The sequence below is a fragment of the Silurus meridionalis genome, chromosome 5 (genome assembly GCF_014805685.1).
Source record: "Silurus meridionalis isolate SWU-2019-XX chromosome 5, ASM1480568v1, whole genome shotgun sequence".
In the NCBI taxonomy this organism is placed as follows: domain Eukaryota; kingdom Metazoa; phylum Chordata; class Actinopteri; order Siluriformes; family Siluridae; genus Silurus; species Silurus meridionalis.
The window spans coordinates 15,619,841-15,647,679 of NC_060888.1; the positions used below are offsets into that span (position 1 = coordinate 15,619,841).

Here is a 27,839-nt window from a genome sequence, read left to right on the forward strand (position 1 = left end):
GGTTTTTGTACTTTATTACTTTGCATCTCTGCACAGTAGTAAATAGAATCCATATCAACATATTAAACTGAGGAAATGTACCATTAATAATAATACAATACACATATTTGAATTTGATTGCAGCATGTCTCAAAAAAGTTTTCGGCCATGACATTCCCTCTTGTTTTAAGATCAGTCCATATAGGACTGGCAACTGCTGAGACCAATTGAGTTTTTGAAGAGGATTGTTGTCCTATACGTCCCATATGTGATATAAGCTTGTAGCTGCTCAACAGTTCTGGGTCTTTCTTATCATATTTTTATTTTCATGATGCACCAAATGTTTTCAAATGGTAAAAGGTCTGGACTGCAGGCAGGCCAGTTTAGCACTGTTACTCTTCTACTACAAAGTAATGGCTTTGTAATAGATGTAGAATGTGGTTTAGCATTGTCTTGCTAAGGTCTTCCATGAAAAAGGTGTCATCTGTATGGAAGCATATGTTGCTCTAAAACCTGAGATGTACAAGTTGCCCATTCCTTAGGAATCCCTTATCCAGAGTGACTTACATTTATCTCATTTATACAACTTAGCAGCTATTGGGGTAAGGGCCTTGCTCAGGAGCCCAGGACTGGTATAGATGCAAATTATACCATAAAAGATGCAGGTTTTTTAACTTTTTAGTCTGGAGTATGTGGCATCCATTTCAATTTGTCTGACCACAGAACAAATGTATGCTTTGCCTCAGTGTATTTATAATGTGTTTTGGCCCAGAGAAGATGGTTGATCAGGTTCACACATGGCTTCTTCTTTGCATTATAGAGCTTTAACTGCATTTGTGGATTGCATGGTGAGCTATATTCACAGACACTAAATTCTGGATGTGTTTCTAAGCCAATGCAGTTATGTCCATTACAGAATTGTGATTGTTTTTAACACAGTCCATCCTCAGGGTCCAAAGATCACAGGCATCCAATATTGATTTATTCCCTTGTCCCTGTGCACAGAGATTTTTCTAGATTCTTTAAATCTTTAGGTAATGTTATGTACTGTAGATGCAATTTTATGTTGAGGAACATTATTCTGAAATTGGCTTATCTTTACTTCTGTGAAAATCTGCCCATCTAAGATTCTTTTTGTACCCAATCATGTTACTGACTTCCCAATATGATATCATTTTTCTCTGTTTCTTTTTAGTAGCACTTACTTTCCAGCCTTTTGTTGCCCCGTCACAAGTTTTTGGAAAATTAAAATTAACTTTATTTCTTAAAATGGTAAGGTTTTTCTTTAAAGAGTTCCTTTATCTTCTTGGTTTAAACTTTTGATGTTTTTTATATGTTCTTTGATGTGAATAAAATATGTTTTTATAAGATTTGCAAATCATTGCATTCTGTTTTTATATGCATTTTACACAGCTTTCAAACTTTTTTTGGAAATCGGGAAAATAGGCCCATGGGCACTGACAAGCAGTTTGAGGAGACCTGCTTTTCAATAAATGGGCATAAGTCCCCTAAATATAAAGTACATTTTCCAATGGGAGTTGTGTAACATATCTGAAAGCACAGGAAGTTCGGTTTTTAACCCCCTTATATTCTGGCCACTTTCAACACATAGTTTGGCACCTTTAGACAGCCAGGAGAGCTCTGAGAGATCTGACTTCAGACAGTCAGGAGAACTCATTACTGGCAACAAACCTCCATACACACTGGACATGTCTTTCCATATATATATATATATATATATATATATATATATATATATATATATATATATATATATATATATATATATACACACACACACAATATGGATGTCTGTGGGCTGTGATGATTTTGTGAGCCTTCCTCAGACAGAGGATGGCTCACAAAATCATCACAGCCCACAGACTATTTATCAGACTGTCAACAGGCAGAAAGTACTGCAGTATTCGATCCAGGGCTAGCAGGCTAAAGAACAAGTTTCTACCTGCTGGCCACCAGGATCCTGAATAAACTGTAATCCAGTCATTACTTCCACTCTTTCACTCATGCCTCCACTACCTCCCACACGCTGGTCACCTCAATGACAGCTCAAAGAATCTCGTGGATAAGCTCATGTCATTTGGAATGTTGCAGTATTTCCAAGGGCACTATTTCTGTCTACTTAAGTCCTTTCCCTGTGCAATATACTGATATATTAATCTTATTTTTTACACAATGCGCATAATACTACATCAAAATAAATAAATGTTTGAAGTATTTTAAAATGGTACATTATATACACTGTATATATATATACACATACATACATATATATACACACACACACACACACACACACACACACACACACACACACACACACACACACATATATATATATATATACTTATTCTCTCTGCTATAGACATGAGTGTAAAAAGTAGAATATATGTATGTATGCATCTTTACACATCTATAGCAGACTGCTCAGACACTACAACTGCACACTCCTACTTAACTACCTTAACTTAGAATGAGAAAGAGAATCTCACAGAAGTGAGCACACCCTCACATTTTAGCAACCATTTTAGTATATCTTCTCAAGAGACAATACTATAGAAATGAAACTTAGATATATTTTAGAGTAATCAATGTGCAGCTTTTATAGCAGTACAGATTTACTGTTCTCTAAAAAATAACTCAACATACAGCCAATAATATAAAAATAACTGGCAACAAAAGTGAGTACACTCTAAGTGATAATAGCTGTATGTCATCTTACCATGCAAAGCCACATGTCCTATTTATCATGTTAATGTGTTTGTCTGCTTGCCAGGACCATACACATTTGTGTATCTTGTATAAGAGCAGTTAAAATTTGATATTCAACATGGCACCTCATGGCAAATAACTCTGAGGATTTGAGAATTAGAATTGTTGCACTCCACAAAGATGACCGAGGCTATATGAAGATCAGTAACACCCTGCAACTACACAGTGCTCAGGGTCATACAGAGGTTTTCCAAGACGGTTTCCACTGGGAACAGACCTCGCAAAGGTCGATCAATAAGGTGAGTCCTCATGCTGTGCATCAGGTGCAGAACCTGGCTTCAAAAACAGACGCATGGGTGCTGCCAGCATTGCTTTAGAGGTTGTAGAAGCGGAAGGTCCGCTTGTCAGTGCTCAGACCAAACGCCACACACTGCAACAAGTCAGTTTAAGTCAGACCGTAGTCTCAGAATGAAGCCTCTTCTGAAGCTGGCTCACAAGAAAGTCTACAAACAGTTTGCTGAAAACAACTTGTCCAAGAGCATGAATTAGTGAAGCCATGTCATGTGGTCTGATGAGATTAAGATAAACTTGTTTGGCTCAGATGGTGTCAAGCATGTTTGGTGACACCTGTTGAGGAGTACCAAGAAAATAGTTTTCAAGCATGGTGGTGTACATATAAATATATACACTGCCAGTCCAAAAAATAAGTCACACACTTTAATATTTCATTGGACCACATTTAGCTTCTGCAATATCACAACATTTATTACCATCTGGAGTTGCAGTGTGCCCTCTATGTGTAAAATGATGTCTAATGCTCTCTTAACCACTCTTTCACAATTTGAGCCCGATGAATCCTGGCATTGTCATTTTGGAATATGCATGTGCCATCAGGGAAGAAAAAATCCATTAATGGAATAACCTGTTCATTCAGTATATTTAGGTAGTCAGCTGACCTCACTCTTTGGGCACATAACTTTGCTGAACCTCGACCTGACCAACTGCATCAACCCCAGTACGGTAGGCACTAGGCATGATGGGTGCATCAGTTCATCCGCTTCTCTTCTTACCCTAATGCACCCATCACTCTGGAACAGGGTAAATCTGGACTCATCAGACCGCATGATCTTCTTACATTGCTCCAGAGTCCAATCTTTATTCTCCCTAGCAAATTGAAGCCGTTTTTTCCTCGATTAGCCTCACTGATAAGTGGCTTTGTTAAAGCCACACAGCTGTTTAGTCCTAATCCCTTGAGTTCCTTTCGCATTTGGAAATGCTCTTACATTCAGGATTAAACATAGCCGTGAGTTCTACTGTTGTTTTTTTATGATTTAATTTTACCAAACGTTTGTGATCACCGATCACAATCATTCAAGATTTATTTTTCGACCATTATTTTTCTTCTTCTTTGAAGATGATGGTTCCCCACTATCCTTCCAGTTTTTATAATGCTTTTGACAGTTCTTAACCCAATTTTAGTAGTTTTAGCAGTCCTTAGATGTTTTCTTTGCTTGATGCATGCCAATAATTTGACCCTTCTGAAACAGATTAACATCTTTTCCACGACCAAAAAGAACCACTTAGAAATCATGGAGTAGTCTGAAATTGTCATCGTAGGTGCATGTCCACTGTGAGAGACATAATCTAAAAAAAAATCCAGAAATCACAATATATGATTTTTAAACTATTTATTTGTATGATATAGCTGCAAATAAGTATTTGAACACCTGAGAAAGTCAATGTTAATATTTGGTACAGTAGCCTTTGTTTGCAATTACAGAGGTCAAATGTTTCCTGTAGTTTTTCACCAGTTTTGCACACACTGCAGGAGGGATTTTGGCCCACTCCTTCACACAGATCTTCTCTAGATCAGTCAGGTTTCTGGCCTGTCGCTGAGAAACACAGAGTTTGAGCTCCCTCCAAAGATTCTCTATTGGGTTTAGGTCTGGAAACTGGCTAGGCCACGCCAGAACCTTGATATGCTTCTTACAGAGCCATTCCTTGGTTATCCTGGCTGTGTGCTTCGGGTCATTGTCATGTTGGAAGACCCAGCCTCGACCCATCTTCAATGCTTTAATGAGGGAAGGAGGTTGTTCCCCAAAATCTCGCAATACATGGCCCCGGTCATCCTCTCCTTAATACAGTGCAGTCGCCCTGTCCCATGTGCAGAAAAACACCCCAAAGCATGATGATACCACCCCCATGCTTCACAGTAGGGATGGTGTTCTTGGGATGGTACTCATCATTCTTCTTCCTCCAAACACGTTTAGTGGAATTATGACCCAAAAGTTCTATTTTGGTCTCATGTGACCACATGACTTTCTCCCATGACTCCTCTGGATCATTCAAATGGTCATTGGCAAACTTAAGACGTGCCTGGACATGTGCTGGTTTAAGCAGGGGAACCTTCCGTGCCATGCATGATTTCAAACCATGACGTCTTAGTGTATTACCAACAGTAACCTTGGAAACGGTGGTCTTTTCAGGTCATTGACCAGCTCCTCCCGTGTAGTTCTGGGCTGATTTCTTACCTTCCTTAGGATCATTGAGACCCCACGAGGTGAGATCTTGCATGGAGCCCCAGTCCGAGGAAGATTGACAGTCATGTTTAGCTTCTTCCATTTTCTAATGATTGCTCCAACAGTGGACCTTTTTTCACCAAGCTGCTTGGCAATTTCCCTGTAGCCCTTTCCAGCCTTGTGGAGGTGTATGATTTTGTCTCTAGTGTCTTTGGACAGCTCTTTGGTCTTGGCCATGTTAGTAGTTGGATTCTTACTGATTGTATGGGGTGGACAGGTGTCTTTATGCAGCTAATGACGTCAAACAGGTGCATCTAATTTAGGATAATAAATGTAGTGGAGGTGGACATTTTAAAGGCAGATTAACAGGTCTTTGAGGGTCAGAATTCTATCTGATAGACAGGTGTTCAAATACTTATTTGCAGCTGTATCATACAAATAAATAGTTAAAAAAATCATACATTGTGATTTCTGGATTTTTTTTTTTAGATTATGTCTCTCACAGTGGACATGCACCTATGATGACAATTTCAGACCCCTCCAAGATTTCTAAGTGGGAGAACTTGCAAAATAGCAGGGTGTTCAAATACTTATTTTCCTCACTGTATATATATATATATATATATATATATATATATATATAAACACCATAATTTCACTATACAATTGTCATCATAATAGTGACTTACTCTTTACTAAATAAAATGTTTAAATATTGTATTATGGTAATTATAAATAAAAGCATATTTTAAAATTAATAAATTATGTAAATATATATATAACAGCATATTTTATAATATGTTATACAAAAATATGCTTATTAAAATAAATGATCTGAAAATAATATTTACTGGCTAATTCGTGATAATAGAAAAACTATTATTAAAATACTAAAGATTATAATCTTAATCAGTTTTTTTCATAACCTACATGTCATTAATAGTGATTGACAGCTTAATTAATGTAGCTGAGCCTTTGAGGATTTTTATGCCGCTCAAGACTTTGTTTAGCTGCTTAAAGACAGGATTAATTTACACCTTTTATTCATTAAAAGCCCAACTCAGCATGCAATTCCCATATTAAAGATATTAAAATAAAAGTAGAGTTTTAGCTATTCTTTTATTATAGCCTCTCTGTGTTTGCTTTGTTTGTGCTGAGAATTATTTTTGACACTAGATAAATTTTTTTCTTGGAGCGTAAATGCAAGACAAATATGTCTATCCAAAACCATGTAAGTAGATCACATTTCCAACAATTAAGCCATTTGCTCTTAGACCTGTTAACTATATTAATTAGTTATTATCTTAATCTGATATCTATATAGCTGTGAGAATGTAAAGAGCAAGTAAATTAGTACAGGCCACAATGTAGTATACACAGTGTTCTATTACTAGTATAGACCAGCATACATTATGGAGCTGCAGGACGTACAGCTCATTTTTATGTTCCAAAGATTGTGTCTTAAATCTGAATCTGTGCAAATCTCTATCATTCCACAAGGTAGGCTCTGTGTTAAGACTTCAATTTTTCTAGACATAAATTGTAACACCTTTTTTCAAAATTGCCATTTCTTTAACCTGAAAACCCAATGCATTAAATATTTTAAGGCTACACTATGGCCAAAGGTTTGTGGACACACAGTCCTCACACCCATTATTTTGAAAATATCTAATTCCAGATTCAGTGTAGCTGGGGTGGATGTGTACTCATCAGAGATGAGAATTAATGAAGTACAAATACTTTACTATACTTAAGTAGATTTATCTGGTATCAGTACTTTGCTTTAGTATTTATTTTTCAAACAACTTTTTACTTTCACTCATTACATTTTTTACACAAACATCTGTACTTTCTACTTCTTACATTTTCAAATCAGGCTTGTTACTTTAGTTTTATTGTTTGGTGACACGGTCAATATTTTTTCATCTCATTGTGCTCATTGTGCTGTTTTCAGCCCATCAACCCATCAACGATGTAAACATGAGTGAGAACAGAGACATTCCTGATCACCTGATCATCATTATCATCTTTTCTCTGCTTGTGGTTTATATGGTGGTTGTTCAGTCGGGATAAATTCATTAGATACAAAAAACTTTATTATTTTGTATTGATATATGAATATGATGTGAGGTCCAGTTACCAGCGTGACTAAAACAGGTAGTAGTTATGGCTACTTTTTATGTCAGAGCCCAAACTTCTTTACTTTAACTTGAGTTAAAAAGTGTAGTCAGTACTTTTTACCAAAGTCTTTTAAAACATTAGTATCTGTACTTCTACTTGAGTGAAGGATGTGTGCACTTTTGCCATCTTTGGTACTTGGTTAGCTACAAGAGCACCAGTGAGATCAGACATTGATGTTGTTCAAAAAGGTCTGGGGTACAGCTGGTATTCTAGTTCATCTAGAATGTCAACTTCAGTCAGGTTGAGGTCAGTGGTCTGTGCAGGACCCTCGAGTTGTTCCACTCTAAGTTTGGCAGACCATGTTTTCATGGATCTCTTTTGTGCACAGGAGCACTGTCATGCTGGAAATTGTGTGATCCCTATTAACAGGTACATCCTTTGAAGACCAAATGAAGACATTTCACACAATTGTGTGCTTCCAACTATTTAAGTATGGGATGCGTTTGTGTCAACATAGTTTTGGACATATTGTGTATATTATCTAAAAATATATACCTAATCTGAGCTTCTGCTTAATTTTAATGAACAAAATGAAGTAAGGAAATAAATCAAGGAATAAAATGATCAAGTACATTAGGTTAACAGTCTTTTATACTGCCATACACCCAATGTTGTGGTGCCACGTTGAACATCCAGTGGTCAGTAAAAGAGAATTGTACTCAAAGCACCAACTTTTATCTGCTCTAATACAAGATACACAAATTTGTGTATCTTGTCCTGTCAAGCAGACAAAAACATGAACATGATCAATAGGACATGTGGATTTTAATGGATAAGCGATGCTAACGATGTTATTACTTAGTTATTATTTGGACAATAATGGCTGTATATTGAGTTTTTTTTAGAGGACAGTAAATCTATACTGCTGTAGACTACACAAAAATATATACAAGTTTCATTTCTATATTATTGTCTCTTGAGAAGATTTACTAAATTTGTTGATGAAATGTGAGGGGTATACTCACTTTTGTGAGATACTGTACTTTCGTTCCACTGTGATGATACTCCAATGTCGTGAAGGTATGGATTAGATTAACACTACTATCAGTTGTGAGACAAGTGCAAACTTGTTATACACTAAGAAAACGGGCCAATCCTGAGACTCCTAACATTTACTATCTGTCTGGAACACACACAAGCTGCTGGGTGGTCTACACATCCCACTTAGGAGGAGCTGTTAAAGCACATGAAGGACATGAGTAACTAGTGAGTGTAGAAACTCAGGTGGAGAAGATGAGATGTAGATTATATAGGAAGTTAAGTGGGGAGAATGTGGAGCTTCATATGTGGTCTTTCGTGCCAACTTCTATAACTGTATTTAGGAAATTTTTGAGACTGTTCAGGGCAGTGGGTATTATAGTGTTTGAGTAACCCTGGTGCATATGATTATATATGGATCTCATTAAAAACCTCATAACTAGCTAACATCATTGACCCTTTGCCCTCTCCACTGAATTAGCTTTAATTATGAGAAACCTTTACTTCAGTCACTCTACAAGCAGGCACACTAAGTCACACTTCTTTCAATTAGACATCTTTCCTCTCAATGTTAATGTGTTGTCAGATTTACATTAATGACCTGAACCCTAATGCACATCATGTTCTATCCTCATTAGTGCATATCCATAAGACCAGACTTTGCTTTTTTTTCTGGAACTATTGCCATTTTGCAAACATACTCATTTTTTATATTGCATGTCTCGCTCATTCATTGGAATAATTTACTTCTCTATGGAAGTTTTGCCGTAACCCAATAACAGTCAGACATGCAAGGTTTTTGAAGCTGTTTTTTTCTTTCGCCTGAGGCAACTTTAATAGCTTAATGATGGCAAAAGCGGCAGTGTCATCTCACAAACAAGCCCTTCGTGCATCGTTTGCCTGATGAGCATGAATAGACCGGTCGTTATGGCATCTTTTGCAATCAAATTATAATTAGTTTTCCAACTCAGTCACTTTATGGTTGTTTTTGTGATTGGAGACACCTAGACCAGGCTGGGATGTTATCCATATTGCAGTAAGCCAAGCTATTTAATAAAGATAAAATTTTATTTTGCGTACCTTTAGGCAGATTCTGTTTAGCAATCTAAAGATTCTTTAGTATGTCTTTTTTGGGAGAACAGTTTTGCTTTTCAGAAAAAGGACCTATTTGAAAATGTTCTTCTAAAAGTATAGATGAGTGTTTTTAGGTGTATTTATTTATTTTATGGGGACAAAAATAAATTGAAATTGTGCATTTTTAGGTAATAGTTTTTTCTACTGTTTTTGCAAAATATGACGAACAAAGACCACTTTTATTTCTTATATAGGGAGTATATTCATTTATTCATTCATTCATTCATTCATTCATTCATTCATTTATTTAATAATTAATTCATTCATTTATTGATCTTTATTTACAGATTTATTCCGGTCAGAAATGAAGTAGATTAAGGGCCAGTCTCAGAAACACTGGCTATAAAGTAAGAATATACCCTGGCTGGGTTGCCAATCCATATAAAAATAAACAGTATACTGTATGCACTATTATTTCATATAACACTTTTTATTTAAGCTTTTATTCTAAGCACAAATTAACTAAAAACATTATAATAATAATAAAATATAAATAATAAAAATATATAAAACATGCATACCTATTTTTTTTAGTTACTAACAAATGAAACAGGATACAGACAAGCAGCTGAAAAGCTTAAAACCTTGCTTGAGGGGTTTACAGTAAAAATGTGGCAATGTTGAAATATGAACACTATCACTGCTTCAGTTTTCTGGCTTTCTAATGAAGTTATATTGGAATGGTTTCAACACAGACCATTTAAGGACTCTTCCAGACATACAACAACTGAATGATCTTTAGGTTGTCTAGAATTTGACTGCTTTTTTATACTGCTTTCTCAGTATATTATTATATACTATATTTATTTTAAAATAAATATAGCCCATTTTGGCACAAATACAAATTAATTTCAATGTCTGACCATGAAAGACTTCAAGACACTGGAGTGAAGGTGCTGGTATTCCTCATCTCTCATACATGGTGCTTGTCTGTCTATTAGAAATTCCACAAGGAATACTTCATTGATTGTGGCATAGCAGCTATTCCTTGAAATAGCACGTAGTTTGGATGTTTGTGGTTTGTGAGTAAGAGGGAGCAGTGGAGCAGGAGATTGGAGTCCCGAGGAAGCAGATGGTGAGAGTGAAATATGGAGAGAGCCCCAGAGACACAGCCGAGGGGCAAATGTCCCATAATACAGGAAAATGGTTATTGCCTCTGACTTTATGCAGATTAGCTCTGGCACTCACCTATGCTTGTAGGTCTGCACAGGAGAGCTTCACATCAAAATAACATCCCAATTTTCTTGTTGTTCAGTATGTCCCAGTTCTGTCATTGGACCATGTAGTGGTGGCCCTGTTGCAAATCTTCCAACAACACTTGTAAATCTTTCATTAACATTATCTGCTCCTCCCTTCTTTGCTTATCTCACCTGGCTATCATCACATGCTTTGCCATGCATAATATTCCCATTTGTGCTATCTGCCTAAAAAAGAAAAAAATACATACCCACTGTTCTGTGCATTTTGTGTGTTCGTGTGTGTAATTGTCCGTCTGCCGTTTGATTTGCTTCATTCTCTCTAAGTTCAGCGGCTGCCTCTTTGTTGATAGTGCAGTCAAACACTGCATGGGGTGCATTAGCATTTCTATTTAAACCATAGCTCAGGAAAGTACACCAGCAGCCAAATTACCAGGGAGGCGAAAGCTGAGTTATTCACTATAACAATGAAACAATTTATTGTAATGTTCAACATTAAATAAAGGCAGAAAGGACAAACAGGATGTTTTACAGTGTTGTGCAGTGTTTTTTTTCTTCTATAGCATGTGCTTCAAATTCATGATTGATTTATTCAGTTATACAGTATTAAAATGTATGTGGCTTGCATTTCATGCTTCTTATAGTTGAATTGAAAATAATAATAATAGATTATTTCCTGACCCTCCCTTCACAGAATTATTTCCTAACCCTCTCTTTAAATAATTGTTTGTTTTTTAGACAGTAAATGGGGTGAATATTGGCTTGTGATCTTAATAAATCCTTTAAAAGTTAATTTAAATAAAGATTTAGTACTCTGTATGTCGATATAAAATTTAACTTTTCTTTTTTACACAGTTATACACAGTGTAGCAGCTTCCTAATATAAGCATAGTTACTATACATTTGGTTACCACTGTTAACTGTATTATTAACCATGTTCATGGCTATAAAAGTATGCCCAGGTTCCGGTGTTGCTACACATACTTTTAACTTTTTGCATTCTGTAGCTTATTGCTTACACCATGGGAATTTCCTAAAGGCACCCTTTAATGGTGGATATTTGTGTACATCTTATTAACCTTGGCACTGAAAACCTTCTCATGGCTCTGAACTGCCCATATATTTAAAATCTACCCAATATATTTTTCATTCATACTATACATAATTAAACATCTTATGCAAGATGTAAAAAGGCAACCAATGGCCTGAGACTCTGATGGAAGGAAATCTCTTTTTTTTCACTCCTTACATTTAAAGTTCTGTTTGAAAACGACTCAGCTTGTTTAATAGATGCTGGTTGGCTTCTCTGCCCACTTTGACACTGAACTCAGAGTGCAAACCTGGAACTAACTGGCACGATAAAGGCAGGCGTCCGCCATGCCCAATCACCCTCTGTCTTCATGATCCTGACTCCTGACAGCAGCAGTCAGACACCCTAACTGATGATGGATTCTGATTGAGGGATAAAAGGGAAGAGGATGAATAGTTTGCTGCCCTCTCTGTCCTTGTTTGTGAACGCCTGCATTGTAATGGTGAGATCGAATCTTCGGTGAAAAGCAGGCATCCGGCATGCTATTATGGTGTCTTAGCTAAAGATGATGACGATGATGATTGTGTGTGGGTGTGGGGGTGTGGGTGTGTGTGTGGTGAAGCGAGACAGCGCAGACAAACAGGGTCCCCTGTGCTGATGCAGTTAACGTGAACCATGTTAGTATTGATTTTGTCCAGATTGAGTGCCCTTTCATTCATAATGCATTCCCCTCTAGACTGACACAGATGCTGCACAAGAAAAAGAGGGTGAAGATATGGAGACTTTGTTAAATATGTGCATGATGTGTATACAGAGAGAATGCTGTAGTTTTCTGATTTTCTTCTGCAGTCTGTGCTTCATTATCCCTCTTGAAAACATTGTCTCAGTAAACAATTGACACACGGTTTTATCTGAGATATCTATCATTTTAAGATATTGAGACATTAAGAAAAAGCAATGTTTATATCTTAATTTTCACAATTGAATGTAATGCTTTTTCCCCCACATTGGATTATTAATAATCTGTCTAAAAAAGGAACATTTACTTTTTTTAATATTTACTTTTTGGTTCCTGGGTAGCATTACATTAAAAGTACACTATGCTAATCTTTAATAAATTTAAACTTGCAAATGCTGTAGTACACAATGCATAAAACAGCATGTGCTGTAATTGGTAAATAGTCGACTTTGGAGCATCACAGCACCTTCCTGTTGATTTTTTTTTTGATAACTGCAATACCTGTTGCTTTTTTGTTCTATTACTAATCACTAGAGCTTAGACTTTAGTCGTAGTCTTTTCTGATATTTGAACCTCAACATTAAATTATGCTAACTCCTCTGCTCTGCTTTAAATATTGTGTATTGTTAGCACTGTTTTCAATTCAGGTCAGCGGTCACTGACAGCTGATTACACAAAGGGTGGGCTGAGGTAAGTGTTAAGGGCATGGGCTGTGGCCATAGCTTTGGTGGGCTAGGGGAATTTCCCTCCATTAATTATTAAGGATCTTTTGCCACTTTAGCTGTTTACTGAGGCTGAACATGCTGCTGGGCTCCCCTGAAGAGCAGTGCATGTTGGTTCTCAGAGGATCACCCTGTCACTCATCTTCACACTTTTTCAAGCACTGGGGGGGGTTGAGGCTGATTGTGTCACTCAAGAGGTCAAGTGAAGTCAGATTTTTAAGGTAATACTTGGCAGATAATTTTTAATGCACTAAATGGCAAAGATGGGTTATTATGTCGTACATTACATCCCAACTGCCACCCCCCACAACACACACTTTCCTTTAATATTTAATGTTATTATTAGGGCTGTCAAATTTTTTTATAACAATTATGAATCAATAAATATATATATGAGGCAAAATGTAAACATTCAACGCAACACATTTATTCACAACATCCTTTCTTTACTCAGATATAAAAAAAATTATATTTGTTTAAATCACGCACCAAGTCTCAAATCAAGCACCAAAATCCACCTTGATACACAGAACCAGCTATTAAAACCGTCCGTGTGGAAACATAGCACAAGTTTCGTTTGGTGCCCTTATGATTTACATAATTTATAACACCATGTTTCCTTAAAACATTTAAAAGAATATTTTGTCTTCATGCTCTATGTTGAGTTTGGTTTCATTAATAATAAACATACATTTGCATAAAACATCCATATTTGTCCATGCCCATGTTGATTAAAACCTTGAAAAATATTAATTTAAGGTACATTTTATAACAGATAAAAATGTGTGATTAAGTTAACTCATCATGCGATTGATTTTAATCGATCGACAGCCCTAATTTTTAATATAAGTAATTATATTAGCAATGCTTACACTATATGGACAATTGTTTGCATATACCTAACCATAAAATTTTTTTGTGCTTTTTGAACAGCCCCTTCCACATTTAGTTCCCATTTGCTTTTATAATAACCTCTACTCTTCTGGGAAGATGTTCCACTAAATTTTGGAGTGTAGTTGTGTAAATATCTGCTCATTTATGTAAACTATATCTTCATGGAGTTCACTATGTACACAACAGCATTGTCATGCTGAAACTGGTTTTGGTCTCCTAGTTCAACTCCAGATTTCACTTAGTTCACTGTAACAACTCTACATGAGATCTAATCTAGTTGATTGTAACATCTAAGCCCTGCCATTTTTAACATACTGAATGAGAAAAGGCACATAAAGGTTAGAGGTTCATGTAGTTTTAATGGCTTGCTGGAGATTTTCTCTATGGCATGATGTGAGCATGTCACCTGGGATTATAGAGAGACTGAACACCATTCTAGACACTTGCACTCTTAACCCTATGGCTAAATTATTCAATGCTACTTTAGAGAATGAAATGGCTCTGTGCATCAACTCTGACACAACCTATTACTCTAAATCTTTTCTTTACATGTTCATCCTTTCCTATCCTGCTGTCTTTTTGCATTTTTTTAACCCTCTTCTCATCTTAATTTCCATTCTCCCTCACACCCTCCACCTCATGTGGAGATCAGACCTGTTAAAACATTGCTCCATATATCCCCCCCATCACCCACCACTTTATTTCCTTTCTGTGTGTGGCATTGCGATTGGTTGAGAGAGGCCACGCTTCCTGTAGCTGTGAGGAGAAGCTCGGTGTCCTGCCGAGTGGCTTCTGCTATGTTGTGGCCATGCTGCTTGAGGCCGACTGGCCATCCTGTTACCATCATGCTGCTCTGGTCTGTGCTGGCCTCCACTTCACCATCTGTTACCAATGCCATTTTCACACGTTATACACTACACACACGTCTCACACATACTCCACATTTTCACCTGTGCCCTCGGAGGGAATTAAGCTGTTTGGAAGTGTGATGTGTGTGTATGTGCCATCTGCACATCATCTTAGCTTGATGGCCGGGCAGTGAGTCATGTCTCTGTCTCTCCTTGCTTAAGGCAATTCTGTGTGTGTGTGTGTGTGTGTGTGTGTGTGTCTGAGTAACTGTTCTTTGGTATTGGAGCTCAAGTAAAAGCCCCTACAGAGCACCATACTACATTTTCTCAGCAGGTCTGTTTGCATCAGTTTCCTTTTTTTCTCTTTTGTTTTATTGTTTTTAGTGATATCTCCCATGCTCACAGCTCAAATGCTTAGCTTTGCCTTTTTGGCCTTTGTGTGTAAAAGCAAGACAACAGAATGGGGAATCTGGTGCGAAAGCTTGATTTTTTTGTTAAGCAGTCACTAGATGGAGGAATGTTAACTTAGCCCTCTGGATGCTTAACATGAGGTGTTGGTAGAAAGGAGAGAAACTCTAGAGAAATAGTTTCTGTTCTACTGTGACTTGCCTCATTAATGTCACATTAATTTGTCACCTCAGGGCCAAAAATCAAAAGCCATTAGGCAGAGCACCCTCCCTTGACGTTCACTTCAGTGAGGTGGTCACGAAAGCCTGCAATGTGTGCGTTATATGCAAGAAGAGGTAATACCCAAAACTTTAATAAGGAGCCAATGGCTGGACTTGCTTGCAATCTACAGCTATAATTTTTTTGGTGTGACTACCTAAGGCTCAGAGAAGCATCTAGGGTCTTACAGTGTGTGGGAAGTGTTTGAAGTATGCACACTATTCTAAACTCCTAAGCGTGCATTGTTAATGAAAACAAAAATGCCTCTCAGCATTATTTTTCTCCCTCAGCCACTGAGTGTTTGTGAAAAATCTTTTAGAATGCCTTTTTCAGGGCAAAGACCAAAAACAGTTTTTAATGTAGATTAACAACTAAATGTAGACCCTGGTTTTGGAGTAATTCTGCAACTATATTTCTAATTAGTGCTAAGTAGGATTGTTAGCAGGAAGATTTGTTTGTAAATAGTAATAGGATTGTTTTAAAATGGCTTGGTTGAACATCGGTATAAAAGCAAATGAATTCTCTACCTGAGTAAATTGATGATACAGTTAAAACTGTTGCACTATGGTCCTGAATGAGCATCAGTGCTTAGGCATGTTTGGACAGGATAGATACAGGAAAAGCAGGGCGTATTGCTCGAGGGACTATTGATGTCCTCTTCATCAGTTGGACTGCTCACTAGCTGTCTGCCTTCAGGCAGTTTCATGTATTCAAACTGCTTCTTTGGCTGCAGGCTGTGTTTTGGCTGTATGCTGCACTGTCCGACATGTTCAACCCAGTTCTCAACACTTATCTCGCTGTCCAGCAGCTTCACGTCTCTCCAAGCCTGACGATATCTTAATGAAACTTCTGCCTCTTTCCCAGCTTTATTTTGCACACACTCTAACTCACTCGTCCTCTTGCTTTTACTTTCTGCTCTCTCTCTATCTATTCTTTCTGTCTGTCTGTCTGTATTCTGTTGCTTTCCCTCATTTATTTCTATTTCTGTATTCCAACAGACAACTCACAACATGTACTCTTTCTACCTTCTTCCTTTTTTTTTGTCTGATTCGGCCAATTACTCTATTTCCATGTATTTTTATTCCTTTTGGTGGGAAGAAGTCTCATGGTTGGCACTGCAACCGCAGTGTGTAGCATCAATGTGTCGCTATAACAAGTTCACTCGTACCGCGCTGGAGGAAAAAGCCCTTTCCTATGCAGGACTCACGCCGGGGCTCACCCACATTCTCGCGGTTCATCCTCTGAGGTCCACCGGCGGCCACTCGCGGATCGGCGCGCCTTTTCTCTTTAGCGCCGGCCCGATGTTCCTCGCGGACCGGCACGCCTTTTAATAGTGATCACCTGAGTGCACTCGCCGGCCGGCACGTCTTTCACCGGCGCCCGCCCGCGCTTAGTCACCGTTCGGTGACCCTTCTGCTTGGTGGCGCTCTCCCGGAGGTTGGCGTCTAAATCTCCTCTTTATTGAAACAGAGCGCACTGATTGGTCTCATCAGCTGCAGGTGTTTCTTACCGCTCGTTCCATCCGGCTCCGCCCTCCACTCTCGCACCGCTGGCACAGCCGCATTGATGTCTCATCGCTCAAGTATCTGGTGATCAATCTTAGTCTGGGATTCTTTCTGGTCCTTTCATTCCATTGTCCAAAACCATGTATATAGGCAGATTAACTATGCTAAATTTCCACCCAGGTGTGAACTGTGAAATGTCTGTGGTGCCCTGCGATGGACTGGTGTCCCATCTGGATTTGAGTTCTTTAAATTTTGCACCTAGTGTTCCATAATTGACTCTGAACTCAAACCCTGACAAATTGGTTAGTGAAGATGAATGATAAATATTTTTATTGATGAATGATAAAATTTTCCATTAAAATGTATATTTTTCATACAACAACAATTTATTTCGGCTTCTCCCATTAGGGGTCGCCACAGCGGACCATCCGCATGTTTGATTTGGCACGTTTTTACGCTGGATGCCCTTCCTAACGCAACCCTCCCCATTTATCCGGGCTTGGGACCGGCACTAAGGCTTGTGCAACCCTAATGGCTGGGGTTGGTTCCCTGACCGGGGGTCGAACCCGGGCCACAGCGGTGAGAGCACCGCATCCTAACCACTAGACCACCAGGGAACCTAAAATGTATCTTTTTCATAAATAAAAAAAAAATCCACTCAACTTTATAACTTTACTGATGGAAAATGACTGGTCGGCTGGTATTGACAGGAGGGAAACTGCTGAATGCATCACATTCAGACATAACCTAAGCAGAACTTTTTCAGTATTTATGCAAATGAGTCAGCTGTGCTGCTGTGTTGAAGAACTGACTTTGTGCCAGTCTGCAGCTGATCACTAGACAGCTGCAAATTCACTCCTCTGTTTAATCTGCCACTGCCAGATTTAGCAGGTGCTGCTGGGTCTGCTTTCCCTCAGTATGTGGCTATGTGCTTGTGTGATGATGGAGTAGTGGGAGGATCTGCATGACTGTTTGGGTGTGGGGGTTTGAGTGCATCTTCTTGTTAGTTGGTGACTAGCTCAGGATCTGTTTACTATCTCTGGCTGCTTTAGCTTGTCTAATTAACCTGCCTCAGACAGCTCTGTGTGCCAACAGGTGGTCAGATCAGGGAGGCCGACTGACTGGATCACAGCCAGCCTAATTACACTATACATGTTTTTGTCTTCCTCTTTTAACTGCATTTATCTTCTCAGTGCACACATAACTAAACCAGCTAGTTCTTAGGACTGAGCAATCACACCAAAGCACCAACATATAAACTTACTCAGTTCTCTAAACGGTGCTCAGAATAACAGTGGCTTGCGAGTAAATAAATGCTCCACATAGGTATAGCCTTCGTCTGGAGTATTGATCTGTTTCTCAGACATACTCTTTCACTGGGCCTCTCCCTTGCTGTATGTGTGTATGGTTGATTGAAATGTCCAGCAGGAGGTAGCTGGGAGATTTTGTGTTTGATCATGTTCTGTCTGGCCCAAAGCTGCTTGCTGAGTTTAACATTTCACTGTCCTCATTAGTGCTCAGCTGTGCAGACGGAACAGCTTTCGAGCAGGGACAAATGAAGTAAAGCTCTATACAGAGCTCCTACCTGTGTATGAATATTGCAGGTAATCTAGAATTGAAGTCAGTGTGTGGAAGGTTAGGTGTTTATATTATACCCACATTAGATCACACAACAATTAACAAAATGGGTGATTATATATGTATATAATATATATTTATTCATCATGGGTAATGCACAGTTGCTTCAGTGGTGGTGCTATCTTAGAACTCATATATATACAAAGAAGTACATTAAAAACATATTATCCTCTTGAGTTGAATTTTAAAACAGGTAAGGTGTATAATTTGTGTAGTATAATTTCTTCTGTCAGGTGTTCTACAGAAAGAGAAAGAGAGAATGGGTGTCTGATTTCTGTTTGGAACTAGATACAAATGTCCTACCAGGCACTGCTGGAGGTTGCCATCAGAATTTTAGGATTCATCCATTACTCAGAAATGAGTTCTCTGCTGTTCTCGGCAGTCAGCGCTTTTGCCACAATTCCCTGTCTTTGCGCTTCTCTTATCGGGACCTACTGCAGCAGATCTGCTCCCTGATGTCTGTCAGTGTCAGCCTCAAATTGATTTTAATCTTTAACTTATTAGACAGTGGCACCCCTAAAGATTAGGATGTTGAGAGAGGCATTGTTTTAGGTCTTTTGTTACTAGATCTACCTGGTGGTCTAGATCACAGTAATGTGCACTGCGGGTACAAAGAGATGCCCTTGAAGGACTAAAAAGTATCTAGATGAGTCTGTTAGATTAGCCCAAACCTAGATACACTCTCTCTGTCTCTCTATTGCTTTGGGATTCCCCTTGCAGCTGTCTAATGGCTCACCATGGCACACTGCAATTGAATTGACAGCAAGGGAACAAATTAGTGCCAATGTGCGGCTTGCGGCTGGAGCTGTATGCATAGAGAGTGCTGAGGAGTTATTCATGCATAGCTTGTCCGACCTCCTACTGATTGCTGGACTTGTTTGTGGCACATATTTTCTAGCCTGTCATTGTCTCTGGTTGATGTGTGTCTAGAGCTTTCAGGGCTGGCGAAGGTTTCAAATGCATCCTGTCCTCCTTGGGGTCTTCAGGTTTACTTCACTGCTATTCATTCTGAGACCTCTGAATGGCAAGTTGTTGTTACACACCGCAGAGTGCCCCAGACAAAAATAAAGTTGGGCCTCTAATGTTAAAGTGCTGCTTAGTTCAGCCAAATATTTCAGCACTATGGATAGTTCCATTACTGATATGATACCCAAAGTCTCTTGTTTCTGCCTCTCTTGTTTCACACACTTTAATATTTGAACTTCTGCTTCATTCAGCCTTTAAACTTTCTTTCCCTCTTCCTTTTCATCTGCTAAATATGATACTTTATAGATGCCTTTAACTTAAGATGACTTTGACTTTTATATCACCAGCTCTTTTTGAGCTCCACACATATTTATATGCATCACTCGCCAACTTATTCTTTTTTTTTATCTCCTTTGTGCTTTTTGGTTTTATGCATTACAGTGGACCCTCTGAGGGTTACGTTCTAAGACCCCCACGAGTTACGAAAATCTGTGAATTTTGGACACACCCCTGCAGCCGCTATGGTACTTTAGTGAATTCATCTAGACATTAGGTCACTTTAATATATATATATAATAATGGTTTTTTTTTTTTTAATTTATAAAATTTGTAAGTGAAAACATAGTTTTAAATGTTATTCCTAACATTTAAAAACAACGAATTTTAAGATAATCCGCAACTTGCTGTTATTAAGGTTCCAAATGAGAACCCACAAATTTTCAGAGTCGCGAGTTCCAGACCGCGAATTATTGGGGTTGACTGTATATTAATTATGTCCTATAAATTTACATTATTGTTGGTCTGAAATCACAAATATTTTAATTTTATATTTTAATCTTTTGCCCAAAAGATAAATGTAAAGAATATGTGAAGATAAAAGCCTATTATAGTTCACTGGTTATATGAAGAAGCTACTCTCTACTTATAATGAATAAATCCCTGTAATATATAAATAGCCCTGTGCTATGAGAATAAGTGTAGCTGTTTGACTGTAGATACAAGTTGGATGTGATTTTAGACAAAAATAGATTTGTTTATATATGTGATTAGCAGTTTTAAATCAGTATTAAGTGCAGTGGATCTGGAGAGGGTGAGTGCCTGTAAACTTGAATTGATTAGCTTCTAGTTCAAAGTGTTAAGGTTACGTGCAAACATCTAGCAGTCCTAGGTGTCAGTGGAAACTGTCACCAGAGCCACTGCTAATGAAACTAAATAAGTGTCCAAAGGTTGATGCTGAGAAAACAGGAACCAAATCAATGGGGCATTAAGTCAAGTGGAGAGCGGTAAAAGAACCCACAGGGCCTTTGGGCAAGCTCATACCAGTTCTGCCTAGTGTGGTTTGGCTCTATATTTAGCCAATAGAGATGATTGTATTTCTTATGCAGCAGTAGATGGGAAACCCGTGGGAAGCTTTTGAGTGTTCTGTTTCAACACCTTCTGGATGAGTTGCTATGGTTTTGTTAGTTGGGAAGTTCTTTTGAACAAATGGTCAGACTGTTACATACAAGGCTTTGCTCTTTAATCAAAACGAATGAAAGCATTAAAAAGTTAATCCTAGCAGCGGCCCTCGTGTTTTTTTCCTAGAAAGATGGATTTGTTGGATATTTTTGTGCATATCGAAGGCAAGTAGCAGATCAAAATCAGTTCATAATTGAGGAGAACATTAAGGTCAGTGAGGCACAATGCTGTAGTGTGGCATAAAGGAAATTAAGGGTTTGTAGGTCTAAGCTTAGCTGTACATAAACGGAGAGGTGAAAGTGTGTGCGTGTTTTGTGTATATGATCAGCCTGCAGAGTAGCATAAAATAAATACCTGAAGATAAATCATAGCATGAAATCTACACCTTTCTTCCTTGGGCTGATAACACAACATCTTACCTTGAATCGAAGCTTATAGGGTACACTTTTATTTTACAGTATATATTTTGTTTGTTCATATTACAAGATAAATGTTACATTTGCCAACATGCCCTGGCACTTTGCCTGACAGGTCTTTGAACCCTGTAATAAAAATTCTCGAATAAAAATTTTCTGCCTCAGCTTCTTTATTCTCACTTCATGTCTTTTTCGTTGTTGGCACCAAGAAGCTGCGCTATGAAAGTGCGTTTGTTACACTCTAAAGAGAGAGAGGAATACAGAGCTACCTCTCCATTAGAAGGACACGATGACCTTTCTCTTCTTTTCTCCTCTTCTGTTATTATTCTCTCCTTTTATATGGCTTAAGGTGCTATTCAATGCAACTCCACCAAAGGATGTGACGGATATGAATGTCACTGTGAAAGAAAGAAAATCTGCAGGGAAAAGGCAAGAAAATAATAACAGGATAATAACGTCCATTCATCCAATAACAGGATAATAATGTCTATTGACTGTGTATGTGTTTGACATGGTCCATTCACTGCAGTGTGTTTTTTTCTTCCCCAAGGTTTAAAGTAGAGGTTTTATTAGTAGAAAGCTACATAAGTTTGTGAAATATTTAGAAATAATGCAGGTTCTGAAGATGCTTATTAACTGTCGATTGTCCAAAGTAATTACAATACTGTCTATATAAGGGGATCATTAAACCTCGCTGCCATGTTAGAGCCATAGCATCAGAAATTATGCTTGATTTTCTCAGTAATCCACTGTACCTATTTCTTTTGTTTCCAGTCTTGAAACACATGCCTTTTTTAACCTTTTTATTTAATCATTACTTTGTGTTGGCTTAACTATAAGGGAAACAATAGAAAAGGAAGATTTTGCCTTTGTCATACAGCTCTGTTGTTCTTCTACCCCGTTGCTATTCCAGTCTGCTCTATGTGGGTCACTGATCTTGTCCACTGGGATGGGAGACAAATGGGAATATCCTCGGTCCTTTTTCCCCTCAAGGTCTTTTCCTAGACTGAGTCAACTTTCTTTGTCTCCAGCAATGTCACCAGTTCTGCAAAGACAGTATTAACAGTATTGTTTAGTTTGGTGGACTAGTATAATGGGTTAGTGGTTTAGTTTGAAGATTCTGTCTCAGAGAGTGTCACGATAAATATTGTTCCAAATGGCACATTTGAGCAAGTACTGTAGTAAAACACATTTTACTTTTTCATGGTTTTTTCTTTCTTTTGTCCCCTGCAGTTGTCATTTTAAAACAAATGACTCTCGGTGAACTGGAAAAAAAGATGATGTTAAACCAGGGCGTTTTTTTTTTTCCAGGCACTGGACTGCCATTGAGTGTGGATAGATGATTTAATTCCCAAAGTTCCCTCCCTGTAGCAGGATGGAGCTGGGAAGGGCATATTCGGCAGGTCTGAAGGACGGCGTGGTTGTGGGGGCAGACGGATCATTTACTTCTTCATCACAGTATTGCGATGCTGTGCTGATGAGGGGAGTAATGCCATGCTGCGTGTTTAAGAATAGACCTCCATACATTACCCTCCCCCCTTAGTTTGGAACGGCTGATGGTGAAATTTGTGTACTTGTGCTGGGAGGTCAAGGGCAGGGTGGTATGCCTTGCCTCTGGCTGCTCTTTTATGTACCTTTGTGGCGTTTATTTAAAGACCTCATCAACCTCATTCTTCACACACGTAGTGCTACTTCCAGTGTCCTGCCTCCCTGTCTGCTCGATTAATTAATCTCTTTTCCATCCAGATCTAGGAGAATCTCTGAAAACGGCCTTGCTTCATGCCGGTGGGCGCCCAGATGCCAGCTCTCACCCATTCATCATTATGACTTTGGGGAGCGAGAGAGAGATGGAGATATGGTGTAAAAGAAGATGAGGGAAAAAAAATTACAAACCAGAGAGAGAAGCAGAAAGGATGAGGGAGGCTTTCTCCCTCCTGACTGCTGCTATGATTAAAAGGAGAGATGCAGTTATTGTTTACACTGAGTTCATGTAATAATGTATACAGTGCTGAGGCGAGCACATGAGCAAGATGTATACACAATGTAATAAGAGGCACAGGATATTTAAGATGAATACCTTCTGTTATCCCAAACGCAACCACTTTATTTGTTTTATTTCTTTTGCTTTTACTGATCCTTGCAAAGTGCTTATGTTCCATTCACTAAAAGTAAACAGACTGCATTATTATAAAGAAGGCACATGTATACATAGGTTTATATTCCTATATGAACCTATGTATACATGTGCCTTCTTTATAATAATGCATTAAGGAAAGAGATGTGTTTTGGGGAAGTGGAACCATGTAGTGAAGACGTGTGTGGGGTGAATCTTAGATCAGAATGACAGCTGAAGAGATGGAGGTTCCAGGGGTGAAGCCATGCATGGAACCTCTATACTAATGCTCTTCCCATCAGCCTAACAACAAGCAAACAAACTAACAGGTCTAATGATTGCACAGCTGTGTGGGTGGATCGGCTTTTTCTCATCCTGTTCTGCCCTTTTTCCTTCTCTATCTAGTGTAGATACATGCACACCTCATAGTCAGTATTATACACGCATGCACACTTTTTAGCTAGCAATTTTTTTTATATTCATTCAGGCGCACATGAATTACAAAGATCTGCCCAGCTTGAGCATTTTTAATCAGGCGTGGTGGAAATCAGTTTCCTGGGGGGATATGGGCAAAATAACTGTAAACACTTCTCCAGTTGTGCCTGTAAATAAGTGTGACTCAGAGGGGGAATTTTTCATGACTATGAAGAGCTTGCCAACCGCTAGGTGAAAATTATTCTCTGCTCCTGCAGTGCCATAGCTATTGTCTCATGTCTGGATGTGCAGTAAGTTTAGAAATGTGCAAAGCTCGAGCAAAAATAAACATTCTGAAGGATCACCTTGTAGAAAAGAAATAAGGTTTAAGCAAGACTGGTTTCACAGTGGTACTTATAAGTGGCAGCAAACTTTTAATCACACTGAGCAGATGTCTTCAGCGTATAGTCCCTTTAGCAGTTTTTTGTCACTCTTCATCAGCTCTTTCCACATCAGTGCTGTCCAATTTTTAATATCTTACCCGAGTTCAGCTAACTAGAACACACAGTTGGACTTCGGCTGTGCAATTACAACACAAAGTTGTTTTTATTGAAGCAGGAAATGTGGAGACTTTTGATCTAGACCTATACCTGCAGCGCTTTTTACGGATGCTGCATTTATCACAGCTGACAGAGAGACCTGTCAAATCGGCGCTGAGATATGGATCTTACCTGACTGGCCATTCGCACTTGAGCAGTGCTCTGCGGTGTGGAACTAATGTCCTAGTCAGATGGGGGATCAGCTCCCTCTAGGAGCCGCAGGGGCCTTGGATCAGAGCTAATAAGAGCAACGCTGCTTCCCAACTAGACAGAATCTTTCAAAACCGCTGCCTACTCCATCATCTGAGGCAGGCAGTCGAACTAAGTCTGATGACAATCTGATGGTAATACCTACCCCAAGGCACAATTCTGACTTTTTCCTGTTTGATTTTAATGCCTTCTGTTTGTATAGTAATGAATATGGCATTTAAAAATCTGATTAAATTTGAAAGGCTTTGCTTTTGAATGTCCTGTTTGATAGTGTGTCGACCTGTGCAAACACTAAAGACAAAATAAAATAGTGCACCATAGTGACCCACCTAAAGCATGTGTATATGCTTGAAGGATATTCGATGTTGAGCTTTTACTGAAAGCATCTGGAAAGGCCTCTGCTGTGTGTGAAAGTGGAAATACTGTTTATTATTGTGCATGTAAAAATGCTGTCTATTACTGTGCATGCACAGTATAATGGCTATTGTTTACACATGGTATTATATTGCACTTGTTTGTGTGCTCAGTATAATGGTCTTAAGACATGCGTTGTTCGTAAGTGTTGCCTTAAAATTTTCGGCTAAGAAGTGATGAATCATTGACTCCTACATCATTTACATTACATGTCTACAATAAGCAACCATTTGCTCATGAATTTAATTGGGATCAAACAAGACTAAAAGCTGACAGTCAGACTTCCTTCCGCCCGATCCTGCTTATCAAGCAGGTAAATCTGTCCTACTTGAGTTACAGCTCATCTCACTGACAAACTCATAACAGTAAAATTTGAGATTAAACGTATGCAGTACAGTGGAACCTGAAAAAATTACCGGTTATACTTACAAACCTAATTCCGGAAATGTTTTTTGAATTTGAATAAAATGAAAACTAAAAGACTTTTAAATCACATGAGCCAATATTTTATTCACAATAGAACATAGAAAACATAATAAATGTTTAAAGTGAGAAATTTTACACTTTTATGCACAACATGAGCTCATTACAAATTTGATGCATGCCACAGGTATATAAAAAGTTGTCCTCCGGGCTAAAGAGGAGGGAGATCCTCCAGCCTGTTATTAGCGTTAAAAAAAGCGTAAAAGCCAGCATCTCTGATGGTATGGGGGTGCGTAAGTGCATACATTATGGGCAGCTTGCAAGTTTTGGAAGGCACTTTAAATGCTGAAAGGTATATTAAGGTTTTAAAGCAACATATGCTCCCCTCCAGACGATGTCTATTTCAGGGAAAACCTTCGGAATTTCAGCAGGACAATGCAAAACCACATACCGCAGCTATTACAATATCATTAATTGGCCTTCCTGCAGTCCAGATCTTTCACCTAGAGAAAACATTTGGTGCATCATTAAATGAAAAATACGCCAAAGACGACCAGCAGTTGGAAACCTATATCAGGCAAGAATGGTACAAATTCCAACAGCAAAACTCCAGAAACTTATAACCTCAATGCCCAGACGTCTTCAAACTATTTTAAAAACAAGAGGAGATGCTACACCATGGTAAACATTCCCACGTGCCAACTCATTTTGGGCATAAAAGTGTAAAATTCCTCAGTATAAACATTTTTTCTATTGTGAATAAAATTTTTATTTTGGGTTCCGTTCTCTCTAAGTAGAGATTGTTAACTTTTATGTATGTTTATTGAATTTATACTGGAAGTAGCATATCAAAATGATGCATTGTCACATCACAGCATTTCTATATTAGGATGCAGACCGGTCAAAGTGCCCATGCTGACCCCTGTCTACTGCCAAAAGCATTTTAAATGGGCACATGAACATCATGGACAGTGGAGCAATAGAACAATGCAGCCTCTTACCTTTACATGTTCAGTACCACTTTCTTAAACATGCATCTTCAGCAGGATAATGTGCCCTGCCACACTGCAAACAATATTTAGGAATTGTTTGAGGTACGTGACAAAGAGTTGAAAGTGTTGACATGACCTCCCAAATTCCCCAAATCTTAGTCCGATCAAGCATCTGTGGGATGTGCTGGGCAAACAAGATTGATGAAGGCTCCACTTAACAACTTACAGAACATAAATTATCTATTTATAAATCTTGATGCCAGATACCACAGCATCTTTAGAGGTCCTGTGGAGTCCATGCCTTGATGGATCAGAACTGTGTAATGTTATGGCTGATTGGTACACTATATAGACAAAATTATTCAATTCAATTCAATTCATTTTTATTTGTATAAATAAAAATGCCTTTTATTTGTACAAAGTTGAAGGCACATAATTGTACTGGGTGTCTTTGGATGCAGAATCATGAACTTATTCCTTCACTTGAACTAGGAGACCCAAACCTGTTCCAGTATGACAATGCCCCTGTGCACAAAGCAACTTCATGAAGATATGGAAGTGTGAATAGTGGAACAATTTGGGATTAAATGTGGAATGCGTTGCTCAAAAAGCACATACATACTTTTGACCAGGTGTCCGCAAACATGTGGTAATTTAGTGTATATAATTCAACCTAATAGTATAAGTGTAAGTAATAAAATCAGCCTTTTATTTGGATGCGCCATTGTAGGAAAATTAAATAAGACTACACAAGAGCAAAATCTTGATCATCTCAAGGCACATTCTTAGTTTTACGAATGTATGTTGTCATTTTGAAATGACAATTGATCGATTATATTTTAAGATCAAAGTCTTAGACTAAAATGTTTTTTATTTGACTGTTTTTTGAGAGAGAGTTTAGGTTCAGTGATTAAAGTTTAAATTACTTACAAGAACAGGTAAGTTTTAATCAAATTTACTATTTTAATTTGAATTTTTTTCCATGTTTTGTCCAGGAATAAGAAAAAACAAATATTTTATCTGAGTAAAATGCTGGCATGCTGTTCTGGTTAAATTTTATTGACCGTTGGACTGG

General features: G+C 38.2%; 1 protein-coding gene across 2 annotated transcripts in view; it reads left to right on the forward strand.

Moving 5' to 3' along the window:
• gpc3 (glypican 3) overlaps positions 1-27,839 on the forward strand; it is a 106,465-nt gene that overhangs the window by 13,327 nt on the left and 65,299 nt on the right. The gene's annotated exons all lie outside the window — the stretch shown is intronic.